This window comes from Sphaerodactylus townsendi, linkage group LG01, assembly GCF_021028975.2.
Source record: "Sphaerodactylus townsendi isolate TG3544 linkage group LG01, MPM_Stown_v2.3, whole genome shotgun sequence".
NCBI lineage: Eukaryota > Metazoa > Chordata > Lepidosauria > Squamata > Sphaerodactylidae > Sphaerodactylus > Sphaerodactylus townsendi.
The window spans coordinates 22,880,042-22,897,521 of NC_059425.1; positions in this window are offsets into that span (position 1 = coordinate 22,880,042).

Consider the following 17,480-nt stretch of genomic DNA (forward strand, 5'->3'; position numbering starts at 1 on the left):
TTCGAGTCCTGTTGTCTTTTCTACAAGCAAGGCAGTTTAGAAGAAGAAGAAGAGTTTGGATTTATACCCCACCTTTCTGTCCTGTAAGGAGACTCAAGGTGGCTTGCAAGCCCCTTTCCCTTCCTCTCCCCATAACCGAGACACCTTGTGAGGCAGGTGGGGCTGAGAGAGTTCTGAAGAGTTGTGACTAGCCCGAGGTCACCCAGCTGGCATGTGTTGGAGTGCACAAGCTAATCTGGTTTACCAGATAAGCCTCCACAGCTCAAGTGTCAGAACGGGGAATATAACCCGGTTCTTCAGATTAGAGTGCACCTGGTCTTAACCTGGGGGACCTTGGGCCAGTCACACACCCTCAGCCTAGACTATCTCGCAGGGTAAAAAAAATAAAATGGAGAAAAATGATGTAAGCCTCTTTGGGTCCTCATTGAAATGCAGGGAATAAATAAATGCCAATAAATAAATACAGGAATGTAGGAGTGCGGAAACACATCTGGTTCACCAGATAAGCCTCTGCCACTCAGGTGGAGGAGTGGGGAATGAAACCCAGTTCTCCAGAATAGAATCCACCTGCTCTTAACCACTTCACCATATACATGTAAATCAGTAAACAGACGTGGAGGAAGGGAACCCAACAGGGAAATACCCACCATCTTTAAAAAAGACGCCCAAACATCACTCTTATGCACTGTTCTGAGAGTGAAGTTCTTTTTTTTCCCCCAGTGTTTAAGATAATTTTATCTCCATATGTAAAGCAAATAGTTTACAGTGCAAATTTGAACAAAGAACAGACCTGCAACACCAGAGAATGTAAAACTCTTGTTAAATTCACAAGGAAAATACACAATCACAAAACAAAAAGATGTGAGACCACAAAGAGTGTATGCGTGTGAACGTGTGTGCGGAGGGATGGGGAGGAAAGAGAGACCCATGTCTGACAGGGAAAACCTTCCCACCTGCTGGCAAGACACAACGGTACCTTCAGGCAGCCCCCTTACCAGAGCAATCATCTTTGAGAGATGGAAGATATTCAAGGAAGTTATTGACTTCTGTCAGTGGGGCAGAATGGTTAAATAAAGAGAGGGAGAAGGCTGGAATGAGAGAAGGTTGCTTTGTGGCCCCACATTTGCGGAGGGATGTTTACTTGCATCATGACAGCCAGGTAACTAACAGCACAATCCAGAGCTCAGGCAGACGAGGACGGCGCCACTTAAGCGCCATTCTACCCACTCCACAGGCAGACATTCTACGTGCCATTATACACACTCCTGCAGTGCCATTCCATCCAACTCCCCTATGGGGAGAATAGATATGCCTGGCATACCTCTGCCAGCAATTCCAGCAGCATACAAGGGCCCAAGGGGGTCTGGAGGCCAACTAAGGTTAGCCACACACACCCACACCCAGAATGCCGTTGTAGCGTGGCTGGGTGTCACAAGGAGTGAAGTTCTTAAGGGTTTTTTGACTGTTAGTTGATGGAATGCAGGAAGGGGCTGGGAATGAAAACAGCCCTCAAGTAAGTCAGTGTGCTACAACCCAACACAGCAGTCTCACAAACTTAGTCCTTCACCCTGTTCATCATCCCCCAAAATGGACACTTTGCAAGAGAAGACGGTGAGCAGACTCCAACTGGCATGGCTGAATGTAAGGCTCTGTTAAGCCAGTCAATAATTGAGACTCTAGAAGGTTCAAGAGTTTTATTGAACGGTGTCAGGCCCCTTTGCTGCAGAAAGCCAGAGCTGAGGAACCTGGCTTTTGCAGCTACATGCATCTCCAACTTTTCCCGCTTTCTCAGGCTCCCCCATCCCACCTTTTCCCACAATATTATGAACAGTGAAAGAAAGAGGTGAGGTCAGCATTGTTATGTGTCCCAAGTTTCAAAGACAAGCACTAGACTCATCCTGGGCCCGGGGGTGGGGGGGAGGAGGAATGAGGGAGGCTTACTTCACAATATTGCAAAGTGCAGCGATTAAGACAGAAAGACCTATTAACATACACAGATAACAGCAAGTGTAGGTGTGACCTTGGCGCCAGCAAGCCGATGCCAGGTGAGGCAGGAGCCGGGCCTGACACTGCTGAGGGGTCTGGGTCAGAGGTGGGATCCAGCAGGTTCTCACAGGTTCCTGAGAGTAGGTTACTAATTATTTGTGTGTGCCGAGAGGGGGTTACTAATTGGTGATTTTGCCACGTGATTTTTGCCTTAGTTACGCCCCTCCTCTCAGCAGTGGTGCGCAGAACTTGAAGCAGTCTAGCAGGAGGTGCACCAGCGTGCGTATGGGCAGCTCATGCAGCCATGCAAGTGGCATTCATTTCCATGGGACGCTCTCAAGCTGACCGGCTGCGTCCTTGCCACAGCCCCGCCCAGGAATGCCTTGCCCCCAGAATGCCCAGCCACGCCCCTGTCGTGCCCCGCCCAGTCCCATTGTCACTACGCCACTGTTTGAATCCCACCATCATGGAACCTGTTACTAAAATTTTTGGATCCCACCACTGGTCTGGGTCAAGCAGGGCCTGAGACTTGAGCAGAATTGCTGGAACTTGGCTCTGCTGGCTCCTGGCCACCAGCAGCCCTCTAGGGCAGTGGCCCACTGGGAAATTTCCCTGTAAGTTCAATGGACAGTCCACCCCAATGGAAACTGTTTGTTTCAGCTTACTTTTACTCCAAACTGCCAGTGTATTGTGGTGGTTAGTCCTGGATGGGGCCCACAGAGTAAAAAAGAAATGTCAATGTTACCTATTTCTCAGGGTTTTTGGAGGAAGGATAAGGTAAAAGACAGGACAATGAAAACAGTGGAACTGTCAAGCGGACCACCACCTTCCCCCAGCCATGGTAAGAACATAAGAACAGCCCTGCTGGATCAGACCAATGGTCCATCTAGTTCAACGTCCTCCCTCACGCAGCTGCCAACCAGTTCCTCTGGAGGGCCAACAGAGCATAGAGGCCTGTTGACATTGCCTCATAGCACTGGTCCTCAGGTTTACTGCCTCTGAACATGGAGGTCCCCCCCCAGATATAGCTTATAGCCACCTTTCCTCCGCTTTGCCTTTGTTGTCCGGAGTGCTTGACAACTTCCGCATCTTGGGGACAAGGTTTGATACGAAGTTTCCCGAGTCTTCAGGGGAGGAACTGTATATCTGGGCAAGGATCCAAAATGTGAAAATGGCCAACTGCTTTCTCCTGGCCACAGCCTTCTCTGGACTTCCCAAGTTCATTCCAAGTATCTTCCAGATTTTCCCTGCCCCCCAGGAAGAGGAAATGGACACTCCAGCGCAGTTGAAGTATTTGAAGATGCCTTCTACTGGTCTGTGTAGGCCAGCATGTTGTCTCTTGGACTGGCTGTAGCTCTGTTCACACATCAGTCATAGGATGGCATTTCCTAAATATATATCAAATTGGTTTGTGCAGAATCAGCCGTTGGTCTATCTAGCCTTGCTGCCAGGGACCTTTTTAAAAAACAAAGCTAGGGATGCTGAGAATCTGTGGATTCAATTGAACTATGTATAGCTTATGAGAGTTCCCTGACTTGGATGGCCCGGAAAGACCAGGTGCTGCTATACAAAGAAAGGTAATGGCAAACCACCTCTGCCCATTTGTTGACTTGAAGAACCCCAGGGTTACTGGGGGTGCCATAATTTGACTGTGCCTTGACGGTACTTTCCTCTGTCAGATCATAAGAGTATGGAAAGGACACTCTCAAAGAACTGGACCTGGGTCAGGCCCACAAAGCAGCTATCTTTAAAAAATATTGGCATTGCAATTGGGTTCTGTCGCTTGCTTTGCAGCCGCTGTTAGAGGGCCGGGCCTTTTCTAGATCGGCAACAAACTGGAAGCCATGGTTGATTCATTCCTATACATGGCTGCTGGATTACGCGTGACTGGATGGGTCTCAGACAAGTTAAGTCTGAAAGAAGACCAAGCACTCACGCGATTTCAAGCAAGTCATGCTACTGAGCTTGTATTGAGCAAACATCTTGACTAATGTTTTGAAAGTTAATTACGTAATTGCTTTGAAAGGCAACTGGATTTTGGTTGACACCGCATGAAGGTGTGCCCTTGACGCCAATTAAAATTTACCTGTAGCAATTTACATTAGCCGCCACCACCCATAAATCAAGGAAAGCTTTATTTGATATAGCAATTAAAGCCTTTGCAGCCCTGCATGCGATCTTAATGGTAGATTTGCTGAACTTCAGATTGTAAATTTGGGGAGGGGGCAGGGAATTCCCTTGTTTGTTAGCATCGCTGATGCACGTAGTGCCTTACAGATTAAAAATTAGGATCTACGTCTTTCTGCGTAGTGTATTGGATGTACATTTTGTGCCTTTCAATAATACGGGAAGCTTTTCTTGGATTTTATATAAGCCACCTTTGAAGAGCAGCGTGTACTCAGGCCCAGGTTTGAATCTCCCCTTTGGCATGGAAGTTCATTGGGTGATCTTGGGTCAGACACTCTCTTTCACCCTTGTCTACTTTACAGTGTGGTGTGTATGTAAAGTGCCATCAAGTGGCAGCTGACATACAACTCAGTATGGTTTTCAAGGCAAAAGATATTCAGAGATTGCTAGCCAGTCTGCCATCTCTGCATAATGACTGGCATTCCTTAGTGGAATCCCATCTAAGTATTAACCAGGGCTGCCCCTGCTTGTAGAAATATATAAATAAAGAAAATATCTCTTTGTATGTATGGGCATAGAAAAGGTTCTCTGGTGGTGTAGTTTAGAACTGCAGCTTATCGGGGACATCTCTCCTACAAAGATAGTCTTGAGAAGGTAGCCATGTCGGTTTGCAGAAAAGGAGCTGGATTTCAGTTTACCCTCACCTTAGAGGTCAACACGATTTTCAGGGTATAAGCTTTTGAGAATCATCTCCCTTTGTGTTCGTATCTGGCGAAGGGAGCTTTGATTCACATAAGCTTATACCTGGAAAATCTTGTTGGTCTCTCAGGTACTGCTGAATTTGAATGCAGCTCTTCTTCCATAAAAGCTTCAAAGGAAGATCTCAATGGGGACCGCTGAATTGAGGACTTGTATGTAATGCATTCCTGTTATGCTACAGGTGTTAAATTGGGTTATGTCTTGGGAAGACTGTGTTATTGCTTAGTGTTGCTATTGGCAGTGCAAATGGTCACTGTTTAATTATCTTGTGTATAGTTGAAACTGGCATGGAAATGTTATGGGATCCTTGCATAAGAACATAACTAGAGCCCTACTGGGTCAGACCAGTGGTCCATCACAGCAGGCAATCAGTTGCCCTGAAAGGAAATGAACAACATAGAAGTCAATGTTTTCGCCTGATGCTACCATACAATGCCACATGGCAGCCATAGAATCTTGTCCACTTAAATTAGGGAGGGTTTGTGGCCTTCCAACATTTAGATCTAAATCACTGGAGGAAGATAATTCAGTTGATTGCTGTGACTCTTTCGGTTCCTTGCCAATGAACGATCCATTCTAACTTGCGGCCTGGGTTCAAAACACCTTTTCAGGGTGTTTTCAGATTGATCACCCTGGACAGGTTTCTTGGGGGCCTATAATGTCAGCCACATAGAAGACAGAATCCTGTCCTTTCTGTGTTCTTAAATCTTACTAGGTTAGAGACCCTTCTTCCATCCAGAATTATCAGTACATCTTTGATGGGATTTTCCCCAAACCACTTGAGAAGGTCCCGGTATTTTATGTATTTGTGATGAAAACTTCTCTTAACAAAGGGATATGGGCTGACAATAGGTTTTCTTCAAATATTGCTTGCAAGTCGTTTAGCAGAGCATCTTGAGACATGTTACATGATGCATCTGTCTTTGTTGTGGTTTTAGTCTGTCCTCAGGCCTTGTTATTTATTTATTTTATTATAGAATATTGACAGACAGCCTTAGCCAGAATACAGTTGGATAAGGCTCTACTGTTTTTTGCCTTTAGATAATTTTGTAGCCTTTTATACAGTGAACAACTGCATCCAATTATAGGGGGGAGGTGAGTTACAGACGTGGCACTGTAATGTCTTTTTGCTGAATTTCCTTAATCAGTTTTGTGGGTCCTTCATATGTGACTTTGCCTGAAAACAACTCAGAAAACTTGTACTGTCGAAGGCTTTCACGGCCGGGAGGCCATTGAAATTCACAAACACCAAGACAACTTCAATAAGAAAGAAGAGACGTTAAAGATTAGCAAAGCGTGGCTCCCAGTACTTAAAAAATGGACTGATAACCCCACCTGCAATACAATGCACTCAACCACACCTTTGCATAGCAAGTTCCACCCCAAATACTTAATGATTGGTTCCCCAACCTGGGACATGGACAATATACACTCCAAAAACAAAACGCGCTGCATCAACCGCTTATTATTATTGTAAGGAATCAATCAACATTAAAGTGCGTACAGTGAGATAAGTGCAAAAACAAACTTGTGCAAAACACTCCTATACAATTCTATACGATATAGCACATAAATTACAATTGCAGCTTTTGGTTGCCATCTTCAAACAGTCCTCTTACAGTGTCAGTCCGTGTTCACAATTTACAATGGGACAAAGTCTCATTCTTAAAGACTATCGACAGGCTTCAATATGCTGCATTCCCTGTATTCCGTCAAGCTGACTTGCAGAACGTCTGGTCGACACGCGGATCGGTCTGAGCCAAATTCGATTAACAAAATGAACGGATTGCACTATTTTAGCCGTTTTTGATTCAATCTTCTTCAGATCATGCTTTACATTCGTCAGCCATAATTGGGATAAACATTCAAGGTGATATTCTCACATCCATGGAATCCATTGAATGTTTATTCCAATTATGGCTGACGAATGTAAAGCAAAAAGAATGGATGTGAGAGTATCACTCCTGGTGTAGGTGACTATTACCTTTTGAAGCCCATCATAACCAAGCCTCCTATAGCTGAGGGTTCTCCTCTCCTGGTGTAGACTTGCGTGCACTTTTTGATCACCCCAACATTCATTATTCTTGCCTGCACTGGGAACCTACTGATCATGAGCTACTATGATCTTTCCAATATGCATGGTTCCCTTTTTGTCCAGAAGAGAAGAGGGTGTTTTTTTTTAAAGCCCAACTTTGCCAATTACTTTTTGTGATTTTCAAAACTTTCACACTGTTAGGTGTTAATGAAGAGGGGAGAACTGCACCTTTCCAGCAAATCCATCAGACGGAGTTGATTTAACCAGTCCCCCTTTTGGCAAGCACAGCCTTCTGATGATCAGCCGCAGAACTGCTTGCTGCGTTGAAACCCACCTACATGGCCTTTGCATGCTCTGGTGGTGGTCTGAAGCTGGCAAGCTGACCGTGCCTCCAGACTGTTCAGTGTTAACCGTGGATGGATGTGGGGAGGAGTGAGACATGCCTAATCCGGAAAAACCATAGAGGGGAAAGATGGTTAATAAGGCACCTTGGGTACCCTAAAAGTGCATTGTGCGTTAGTAGTTCTGGTTGCCCAGATGGTCTAATAGGTTCCATATGAGGGTCTCTGGACTCCAGTGTTAATAAAGATTTTACAAGAACTATACCCCAGCTTAATATTTTTCCCAGACAACATGGCTCCCACCTATATCAAGCAGATGTACGCATAGAAGGCAGGTTTCATTATGGTACCTCTGGCCATAAAGCCTGAATAGGTTGTATCTTTTCCAAGCAATGATATGTCTTTTTGGACATTCAAAAGTCGTTCTTGCCATCTAGTGGAATTTAGGAGCATGTACAGGAGGAAATATAAAGAAATGGTTGCTTCAGTGTGTTTAGGATAAGAACATAAGAACAAGTCAGCTGGATCAGACCAGAGTCCATCTAGTCCAGCACTCTGCTACTCGCAGTGGCCCACCTGGTGCCTTTGGGAGCTCACATGCAGGATGGGAAAGCAATGGCCTTCTGCTGCTGCTGCTCCTGAGCACCTGGTCTGCTAAGGCATTTGCAATCTGAGATCAAGGAGGATCAAGATGGATCAAGGATGTAGGTGTCTACCCTATTAACTATAAAAGAACCCCAGATCATGTGGTTTCTTTGCTTTTAAAAACCTTGGCTATTATGACCTAGAACAGCATTTCTCAACCAGGGTTCCATGGAACCCTAGGGTTCCTTGAGAGGTCATTGGAGCATCTTCCTTATGAGGAGAGGTTGCAGCGTTTGGGACACTTTGGTTTGGAGAGGAGACATCTGAGGGGGGATATGATTGAAGTCTATAAAATTATGCATGGGGTAGAAAATGTTGACAGAGAGAAATTTTTCTCTCTCTTTCTCACAATACTAAAACCAGGGGGCATTCATTGAAAATGCTGGGGGGAAGAATTAGGACTAATAAAAGGAAACATTTCTTCACACAATGCGTGATTGGTGTTTGGAAAATGCTGCCACAGGAGGTGGTGATGGCCACTAACATGGATAGCTTCAAAAGGGGCTTGGATAGATTTATGGAGGAGAAGTTGACCTTTGGCTACCAAGCTTGATCCTCTTTGATCTGAGATTGCAAATGCCTTAGCAGATTAGGTGCTCAGGATCAGCAGCAGCAGAAGGCCATTGCTTTCACATCCTGCATGTGAGCTCCCAAAGGCATCTGGTGGGCCACTGCGAGTAGCAGAGTGCTGGACCAGATGGACTCTGGTATGTTCCAGCAGGCTCTTTCTTATGTTCTTATTAGAGGTTCCCTGGGAGATTATGATTCATTTAAAAATTATTTCAAATTCAGGCAATGTGCTATCACATGGATAATCAGAGACTGGACCAAAATCTAATTACAACTGTTAACCCCTTCAGTCTCAATCTCATTACTAGTACATGGGCATAAGCTGCTTTTGAAATCTGCCTGTCAGTAGAGCAAATGGAAATACATTAAAGCATGCCCTTGAAAAAGCCCATCGTTACTTTGGTCATTTCCCCACTCACCATTTTGCTATGGGCTACTATGCACATAACCTCGGTCCCGCTGCACTTCCCCACTACACCAGCTGACGCATAACACAGCCACCTGATTTTAGCTGCTCTCCTGAACCCTCAGCTGCGGTCATTCATGAAGATCCTGGACGAAAAAAGCACCTTTTGGAAAACCCTCAAGCAGAGTGCGGGCAGTGGAAAGTCCGGGTGACTCCGGTTTGAGTTTCCGCCGCGTTAGTGACATTACGGAGCCTTGGCTCAATATGGAAGCAGTGAGCTGTGTGCAAGCTACAGCATTCTTTTTTTTTATTTCTCAGAACAGAGATCGATCGTGTACTGGACTTGTATGTAAACATAGGGTCATTTACATAGCAATACAAGGGAGCACTCACTGAAAGCCTAGTATTTATCCATATCTGCCATTAGAGTTGCTGTGGCTTAACTAGGTAATGTAGCCTTCTGTCTGCTTGCGAAGGCAATGTGTGAAAAGCTGTTGCTAGTTCTAGCGTCCCACCCTAGGGATAACTAATTTTTTTTCTAAAAGAAAAAAATCATCTATGAAGGAATTAGGGCTGGATTTGGTGACCAGGACAAGGTTTTTTTTTCTGTTTAAAGGAAAGCAGCATGATTCTGATGTAACAATGTCCCCCTGTTATTTAGGCTTAGGTTTACTTCAAAAAACACACACACCACAATGAATCCCCTACAGTTTCTGTCCCCAGTGGTCATCATGAAGCCACATACCTAACAACCAGGGAAAGTTCAGCGCAAATTTCGCGACTTAACGTGATGGCCAATCAAAAGCCAACACCAAAAGCAGGGAAATCGCATTGGGCAGCTTTGTAATGACGCAGTGCATGTGGCTTAATGCTTTCAACGCTTGATTCCAGGAAGGAAAATTAAAAAAAATTAAAAGCTTCTAGGCCTCCAAAACGGGACTCCAACCAATCAGATGCCACAGAGAGACCACGCCTCTGCCGCATCGCTGCAGATACAGCGGGCCGTGGGGAGTGCTGTGTCTAAAAAACCGTAGCAGAAAGGTGAGTTCCCCTAATGGACAAACTGCAGTGGGGAACAGTAACCCGCGCTTAAAAACACCCGGTTCTTATGAGCCTGGTCTGCCTCCACTTTCACTTCTGAAGTGGGGAAACGACCTTTAACAAAGTGAGGTTGGTTAAATAGTGATCTGGAGCAACTTCTGACCATGGTTTCAGAATTCTGGAAGTTGAGCCATGTTATTTTGCCATTCTGTATCAAAGAGGCGTTGGCTTACCACTTTTCAATCCAAATTCTATCCAGTGGATGGGATGTAATCCAATCATATATAATTTTTTGATAACTTTCTTATGCCAGGAAGATTGGTATGTGGTCGGCTAAAAGTTTCATTATTAAATAGTTGGCTGTAGGTGGATTTTCAGCCAGTAATAAATTATGTCCCTCCAAATTCTGGTCTCTACCTCATGAAGGATTATTTTTTTCTGTTTTCCAATTTAATGGTGTGTATAGATATAGATATGGAGAAAATTGACATTATTTTTTAAAAATATAACTCCAGTTTATTTGAACACAACAGAAAGCAATTTTGAAAACATTCCCCAAAATTTTGACACTGGTTCACTATTTGTTGTCTCATAGCAGAAGCCTTTTCACCATCCACGTTGTGGAAGACACAAATAGAACTGGGAGTTCTTCCTAAAACAAGTCTGGAGCCGAGCCCCAGATGTACCCCAACATACTCTCTCTCTCTCTGTAGCCAATTTATTTTATTTTTATTTATTTATTTTTGAGTTTATACCACTCCTACTCATAATTTTGGCAGAACAACAACAAATTAAACAATCATACAATTAAAATCCATTTAAAATAAAATAAAATAAACGCAGCGGTCAGCATATGCACCAGTGTCGCTAAACGTAAATCATTAAAAAACCTTCCCAAAAGGGAGAGGGTCCCATAGGGTGGGTAAGGACCCCAGCACAGGAAACTAGGAGTAGAGGGGAAGGAGGAGGGGAGGGGGGGGGTATCCATGGTTGAGCATAAACTTGAATTATATATGCTAGACTTTCCCTGAAGTCTGATTGGTGATTTCTGCACAGCAGAAGTAAAATGTCCTGCAATTGTTTTTAAAAGATCCGTTTTGGCATTTTGTGTTTTCACAGCACAGAGGACACAAGGGTTGCCAGCCAAAACAGATCTTTCCCCCCACCTCTTGCCAATTTCACCATTACACTCGCCAATATGTGTGCTGCTACAGAGATTCTCTTGGCCTCTGCCATATGGTGAAACTTCTATGGAGGTTTCCTCTGCTTGCAGTTCATCCATGTAGAATTTCCTTGTAAAAAGTAGATGAATACAATTTGTTCGGCCTAGCAGTCCCGCGCATGTGTAGATTTTCTTTTTTGTTTGTTTTGAGGGGGATGTCTGTGAAGAAAAAAGGAAAATCTGCGTGAGCTCACTAGGCAAAATAAACTTTATTCACCTGCTTTTTACATGGAAATCGCACGCGGATGAGCTGCAAGCAGAGGAAACCTCCGTGGGGAACCATCAGAGAATCTCTGCTGCTGCACACAACATAGCAGGGTGCGAGCGGCAAAAATGAAAATAGGAGTTTTGGGTAAGAGGAACAAAGTATTTTCTGCCTGCTTTTATTCACTTAGCAGGCAGGAAACATTTTCAGTGCGGGTTGTAGAAAAAAGATTGCTAGTTTAGAGATTTTCAAAAAACCCAGGTTGAGAAAAAGATGTTTTGGGGAAGAGAGCTGTGTGAACCTCTTCCCCAAAACATCCTAAAGGCATTTTATTTCTGCTGTGTGGAATTGACCAGTGATATTATTTAGTCAGACTTTGCTGACTGCCTGTGTTGCATCTAGCCTCACTATTAAAGCAACTCAGTTTCTTCTGTTTTTGTGACTCACTAATAAAAGTATTTTTCTGACTAAAAATATCCTAACCCAGTCCACTCTAGTTCACTCACTCCCAGGAGTGAAATGTTTAAGTATTCAGTTTCTTGTTTTACAGTTTCTAGCTTACCTTGATTCATGCTTCTTACATTCCATGTTCCTACAGTATATGTTAAACGGCTTTGGACTTTCCTTTTGCATCCATTCACATCAACAACTGAACAACAACAACATCATTAAGAATAGCACTACTCATACTTGTCCTTCACTCTTTTCCAGTTGTTGATCAAATGACATCTGACCTAGGGGTACCATCTTTGAACATTTATATAGTAGTAGTAAGTAAATGTTTATTAGTCAGACGTTTGTTAGCATACATAACCATCCATCAGTAACCCAAAGAAACATTTAGCCTAAAAAGTTTTTTATATTTTATTTTATTTATTTATATTTTAGATTTCTAGGCCGCCTCTTCCCCGGAGGGCTCGAAGTTTAAAATATTAAAATATTGAAAACATAAACAGATAATAAAATCTACATCTGATTGCACTTTGCTTTCAAGATAAATGGTTCAGTTAACTAATATTAACAACATTTAACTCTATTGAGCGACAACACAGCCACCCCGATTTTGCTGCTCTCCTACCCCCTCAGCGCGTGTCATTTAAGATCCTGGACGGAAAAGCACCTTTTTGAAAACCCTGCGCAGAGTGCGGGGCAGTGGGGGATCGGTGACTCGGGTTGGAAGTTCCAGCCTGGTAGGTGAGCATGGAGACCTTTTTTGCCCAATAAGGAAGCAGTGAGCTGTGTGCAAGCGCGCAGCCTTTTTTTTATTTCGGGGAACAGAGATCAACGTGTATTTGACCCTATGTTGCAACATAGGGTCATTTACATAGCAATACAAGGGAGCACTCACTGAAAGCCTAGTATTTATCCATATCTGCCATTAGAGTTGCTGTGGCTTAACTAGGTAATGTAGCCTTCTGTCTGCTTGTGCTGCAATGTGAAAGCTTGCTAGTTCTAGTCCCACCAGGGATAACTAATTTTTTCTAAAAGAAAAAAAATCATCTATGAAGGAATTGGGGCTGATTTGTGACCAGGACAAGGTTTTTCTGTTTGGGCTGAAAGCAGCATGATTCTGATACACCGGTCCCCCTGTTATTTAGGTTTACTCAAAACACACCACAATGAATCCCCACAGTTTCTGTCCCCAGTGTCATCATGAAGCCACACGAACAACCAGGAAGTTCAGCAAATTTTCGCACCTGGCGTATTAGCCAATCAAAGAAACCAACATAAAAAGCAGGAAATGCATTGGGCAGCATGGCATTATTACGTAATGGCAGCCGTTTCAAGCGTTGATTCCAGGAAGGAAAAAAGTGCAAAAAAAAAATTAAAAGCTTCAGCCTCCAAAGCGGGACTCCAACCAATCGTAATAGAGACCCGCCCTGCCGATCGTTGCAGACGAAGCGAGACGCAGGGAGTCTGTGTCTAAAACCATTAGCAGAAGGTGAGTTCCCCTAATGGATACAAACTGCAGTGGGGAACGGTAACCAGCAGCTTAAAACACCGGTTCTTGCCTGCATTTAGTGCTACCTCCACTTTCACTTATGAAGTGGGGAAACGACCTTTAACAAAGTGAGGTTGGTTAAATAGTGATCTGGAGCAACTTCTGACCATGGTTTCAGAATTCTGGAAGTTGAGCCATGTTATTTTGCCATTCTGTATCAAAGAGGCGTTGGCTTACCACTTTTCAATCCAAATTCTATCCAGTGGATGGGATGTAATCCAATCATATATAATTTTTTGATAACTTTCTTATGCCAGGAAGATTGGTATGTATCGGCTAAAAGTTTTGTTATTGGGCCAGTTGGCTGTAGGTGGATTTTCAGCCAGTAATAAATTATGTCCCTCCAAATTCTGGTCTCTACCTCATGAAGGATTATTTTTTTCTGTTTTCCAATTTAATGGTGTGTATAGATATAGATATGGAGAAAATTGACATTATTTTTTAAAAATATAACTCCAGTTTATTTGAACACAACAGAAAGCAATTTTGAAAACATTCCCCAAAATTTTGACACTGGTTCACTATTTGTTGTCTCATAGCAGAAGCCTTTTCACCATCCACGTTGTGGAAGACACAAATAGAACTGGGAGTTCTTCCTAAAACAAGTCTGGAGCCGAGCCCCAGATGTACCCCAACATACTCTCTCTCTCTCTCTCTCTCTCTCTCTCTCTCTCTCTCTCTCTCTCTCTCTCTCTCTCTCTCTCTCTCGTGTGCTACACTTTATTTTATTTTTATTTATTTATTTTTGAGTTTTTTATACCGCCCTACCCCCGAAGGGCTCTGGGCAGTGAACAACAAATTAAACAATCATACAATTAAAATCCATTTAAAATAAAATAAAATAAACGCAGCGGTCAGCATATAAAAAACAGTGTCAGCAACGAAATCATTAAAAAAACCTTCCCAAAAAGGGGGGAGAGGGTCCCATGGAGTGGTAAGGGACCCCCAACTGATGAAGGAGGAGGGGTATCCATGGTTGGAGCATAAACTTGAATGATGGTTATGTTAATAGACTTTCCCTGAAGTCTGATTGGTGATTTCTGCACAGCAGAAGTAAAATGTCCTGCAATTGTTTTTAAAAGATCCGTTTTGGCATTTTGTGTTTTCACAGCACAGAGGACACAAGGGTTGCCAGCCAAAACAGATCTTTCCCCCCACCTCTTGCCAATTTCACCATTACACTCGCCAATATGTGTGCTGCTACAGAGATTCTCTTGGCCTCTGCCATATGGTGAAACTTCTATGGAGGTTTCCTCTGCTTGCAGTTCATCCATGTAGAATTTCCTTGTAAAAAGTAGATGAATACAATTTGTTCGGCCTAGCAGTCCCGCGCATGTGTAGATTTTCTTTTTTGTTTGTTTTGAGGGGGATGTCTGTGAAGAAAAAAGGAAAATCTGCGTGAGCTCACTAGGCAAAATAAACTTTATTCACCTGCTTTTACATGAAACTCCTGTGGATGAGCTGCAAGCAGAGGAAACTCAAATGAAACTCATCAGAATCTCTGCTGCTGCACACAACATAGCAGGGTGCGAGCGGCAAAAATGAAAATAGGAGTTTTGGGTAAGAGGAACAAAGTATTTTCTGCCTGCTTTTATTCACTTAGCAGGCAGGAAACATTTTCAGTGCGGGTTGTAGAAAAAAGATTGCTAGTTTAGAGATTTTCAAAAAACCCAGGTTGAGAAAAAGATGTTTTGGGGAAGAGAGCTGTGGTAGACCTCTTCAAGAGCATCTAAAACATTTTATTTCTGCTGTGTGGAATTGACCAGTGATATTATTTAGTCAGACTTTGCTGACTGCCTGTGTTGCATCTAGCCTCACTATTAAAGCAACTCAGTTTCTTCTGTTTTTGTGACTCACTAATAAAAGTATTTTTCTGACTAAAAATATCCTAACCCAGTCCACTCTAGTTCACTCACTCCCAGGAGTGAAATGTTTAAGTATTCAGTTTCTTGTTTTACAGTTTCTAGCTTACCTTGATTCATGCTTCTTACATTCCATGTTCCTACAGTATATAATTATGACTTGGACTTTCCTTTTGCATCCATTCACATCAACAACTGAACAACAACAACATCATTAAGAATAGCACTACTCATACTTGTCCTTCACTCTTTTCCAGTTGTTGATCAAATGACATCTGACCTAGGGGTACCATCTTTGAACATTTATATAGTAGTAGTAAGTAAATGTTTATTAGTCAGACGTTTGTTAGCATACATAACCATCCATCAGTAACCCAAAGAAACATTTAGCCTAAAAAGTTTTTTATATTTTATTTTATTTATTTATATTTTAGATTTCTAGGCCGCCTCTTCCCCGGAGGGCTCGAAGTTTAAAATATTAAAATATTGAAAACATAAACAGATAATAAAATCTACATCTGATTGCACTTTGCTTTCAAGATAAATGGTTCAGTTAACTAATATTAACAACATTTAACTCATTAAAACATTAAAACTGAAAATTGAAGAATAATAGTTACATAAACATGTCATAATATCCAATTATTCATAACAAAATAGGTCTATAAGAACCAACCTTATCAGCTTTTATAACAGGAGATACAATGATAATTTACTAAAATTAATAAGTTTTGACCCTTTAAAAACATTTAGGCCAAAACAAAATTTAAATTACCAGAGCTCAGCATAGAATCCTATTGTGCATACCAAACTACTTTGGGGCTACTTTGGTTGTAACCCCAGCAAACACATCAGCCATGAGGAAGCTAACTTTCTCCTCCACACTACCATTCAGGTCCATCAAGATGCCATTAAGATATTTGGCATGAATAGATGTATGGAAGGGACAGTGTAGGATGTAATGTATTAAGTCCTCTCTTTGGGTTTAAGCTACATCTACATAATCGTGACTCTTTTGGACTTGTAACATATCTCACCAATAAATATTCTGACTTAAATGTTTAAAATCTCAGGCTTGTACATGATTTTCTAATTTGCATTTGTAAGATTTGTGAGGTATCGAGCAGAACATTTGTTCTTTTTGAACTTATAAAACCATGGGGAGTGTTTCAGGGTGGCAGCGTTGTTGTTTTTTAATCTTGTAAAGCATTGTTGTTGTAAAGCCACTCACGAATTTTACTATCTGATATTTTCCAAGGCAGAAATTTCATATAAATTTAGGATGGGAGAAATTTGTTCCTCCCATTTATTTCTTCTCACCGTATACCTATAACTTAAACTCACTAAATGATCGTTATTTAGAGCTGTTAGTGTAAACCCGATGTTCAGAATGGGTTGACCCAGAAAGGGTTGGAAACCCAAAGCAACAGGAGGCTGCAAAAACTTGAAAAGTTGGAGGAAACAAGGCTACCAGGCTGGGACCTTGATTTATTTCTTGGTAAGCTCTTAACGCCTTGTTTAACTGCAAAGTTCTTGGGAACTAGTGGGAAGGGAGTTGTTTATTTTTGCTGTATTGTAAATATTAGAATTTATTGTTTCAGGGCTTTCTGTGTATGTAATTGATGGGAGTTCTTTTGGTGACCTTCATCATTTAGAATCCAGTTCACAAAGCCTCTGAAGTCTTCATAAGCCAATCAACAGCAGGAAGGATTGGACTTGGCATTATCAGTAGACTGTAAATATAAGGACTCGGAATTGAAACTTGAACAAGACCTTGAAGTGTTATATTAACTGTCAATGTTTTATAAGTGTCATATGTTAAGAAAGTAAACCATTTTGTTTTGAAATTAATTGTTGCAAACTCCTTCCAAGTTCTGCCCCACAGAACCCACAAGCAGAGGTTACCAAAGGCGTAGCTAGGGAAAATGGAGCCCCCCCCCCATATGGGCGGCCACCCTCCCCCACCACAACCCAACAACATTTTTTGCACCAAGTCATCTCAAAGTCACCATCGCATTATAGAACATGCCCCAGCACACAAATCTGAACACAACTAGGGCTCCCTCTTTTAAACAACATTGAAAGTGAAGGGGGGGGGGTCCACCCTGAAGCAGTATCATTTTTAATGTTGTTTAAACTTGTGAGCCCAGATTCTCCTTTCAAATCCCCCTTAGAGGGAGAATGTACCCCAAAACAGGATCACTTTCAATATTGTTCAAACTAGGGAGCCCAGATTCACCTTAAAGGGAGACTCTGGGCTCCCTAGTTTAAGCAACATT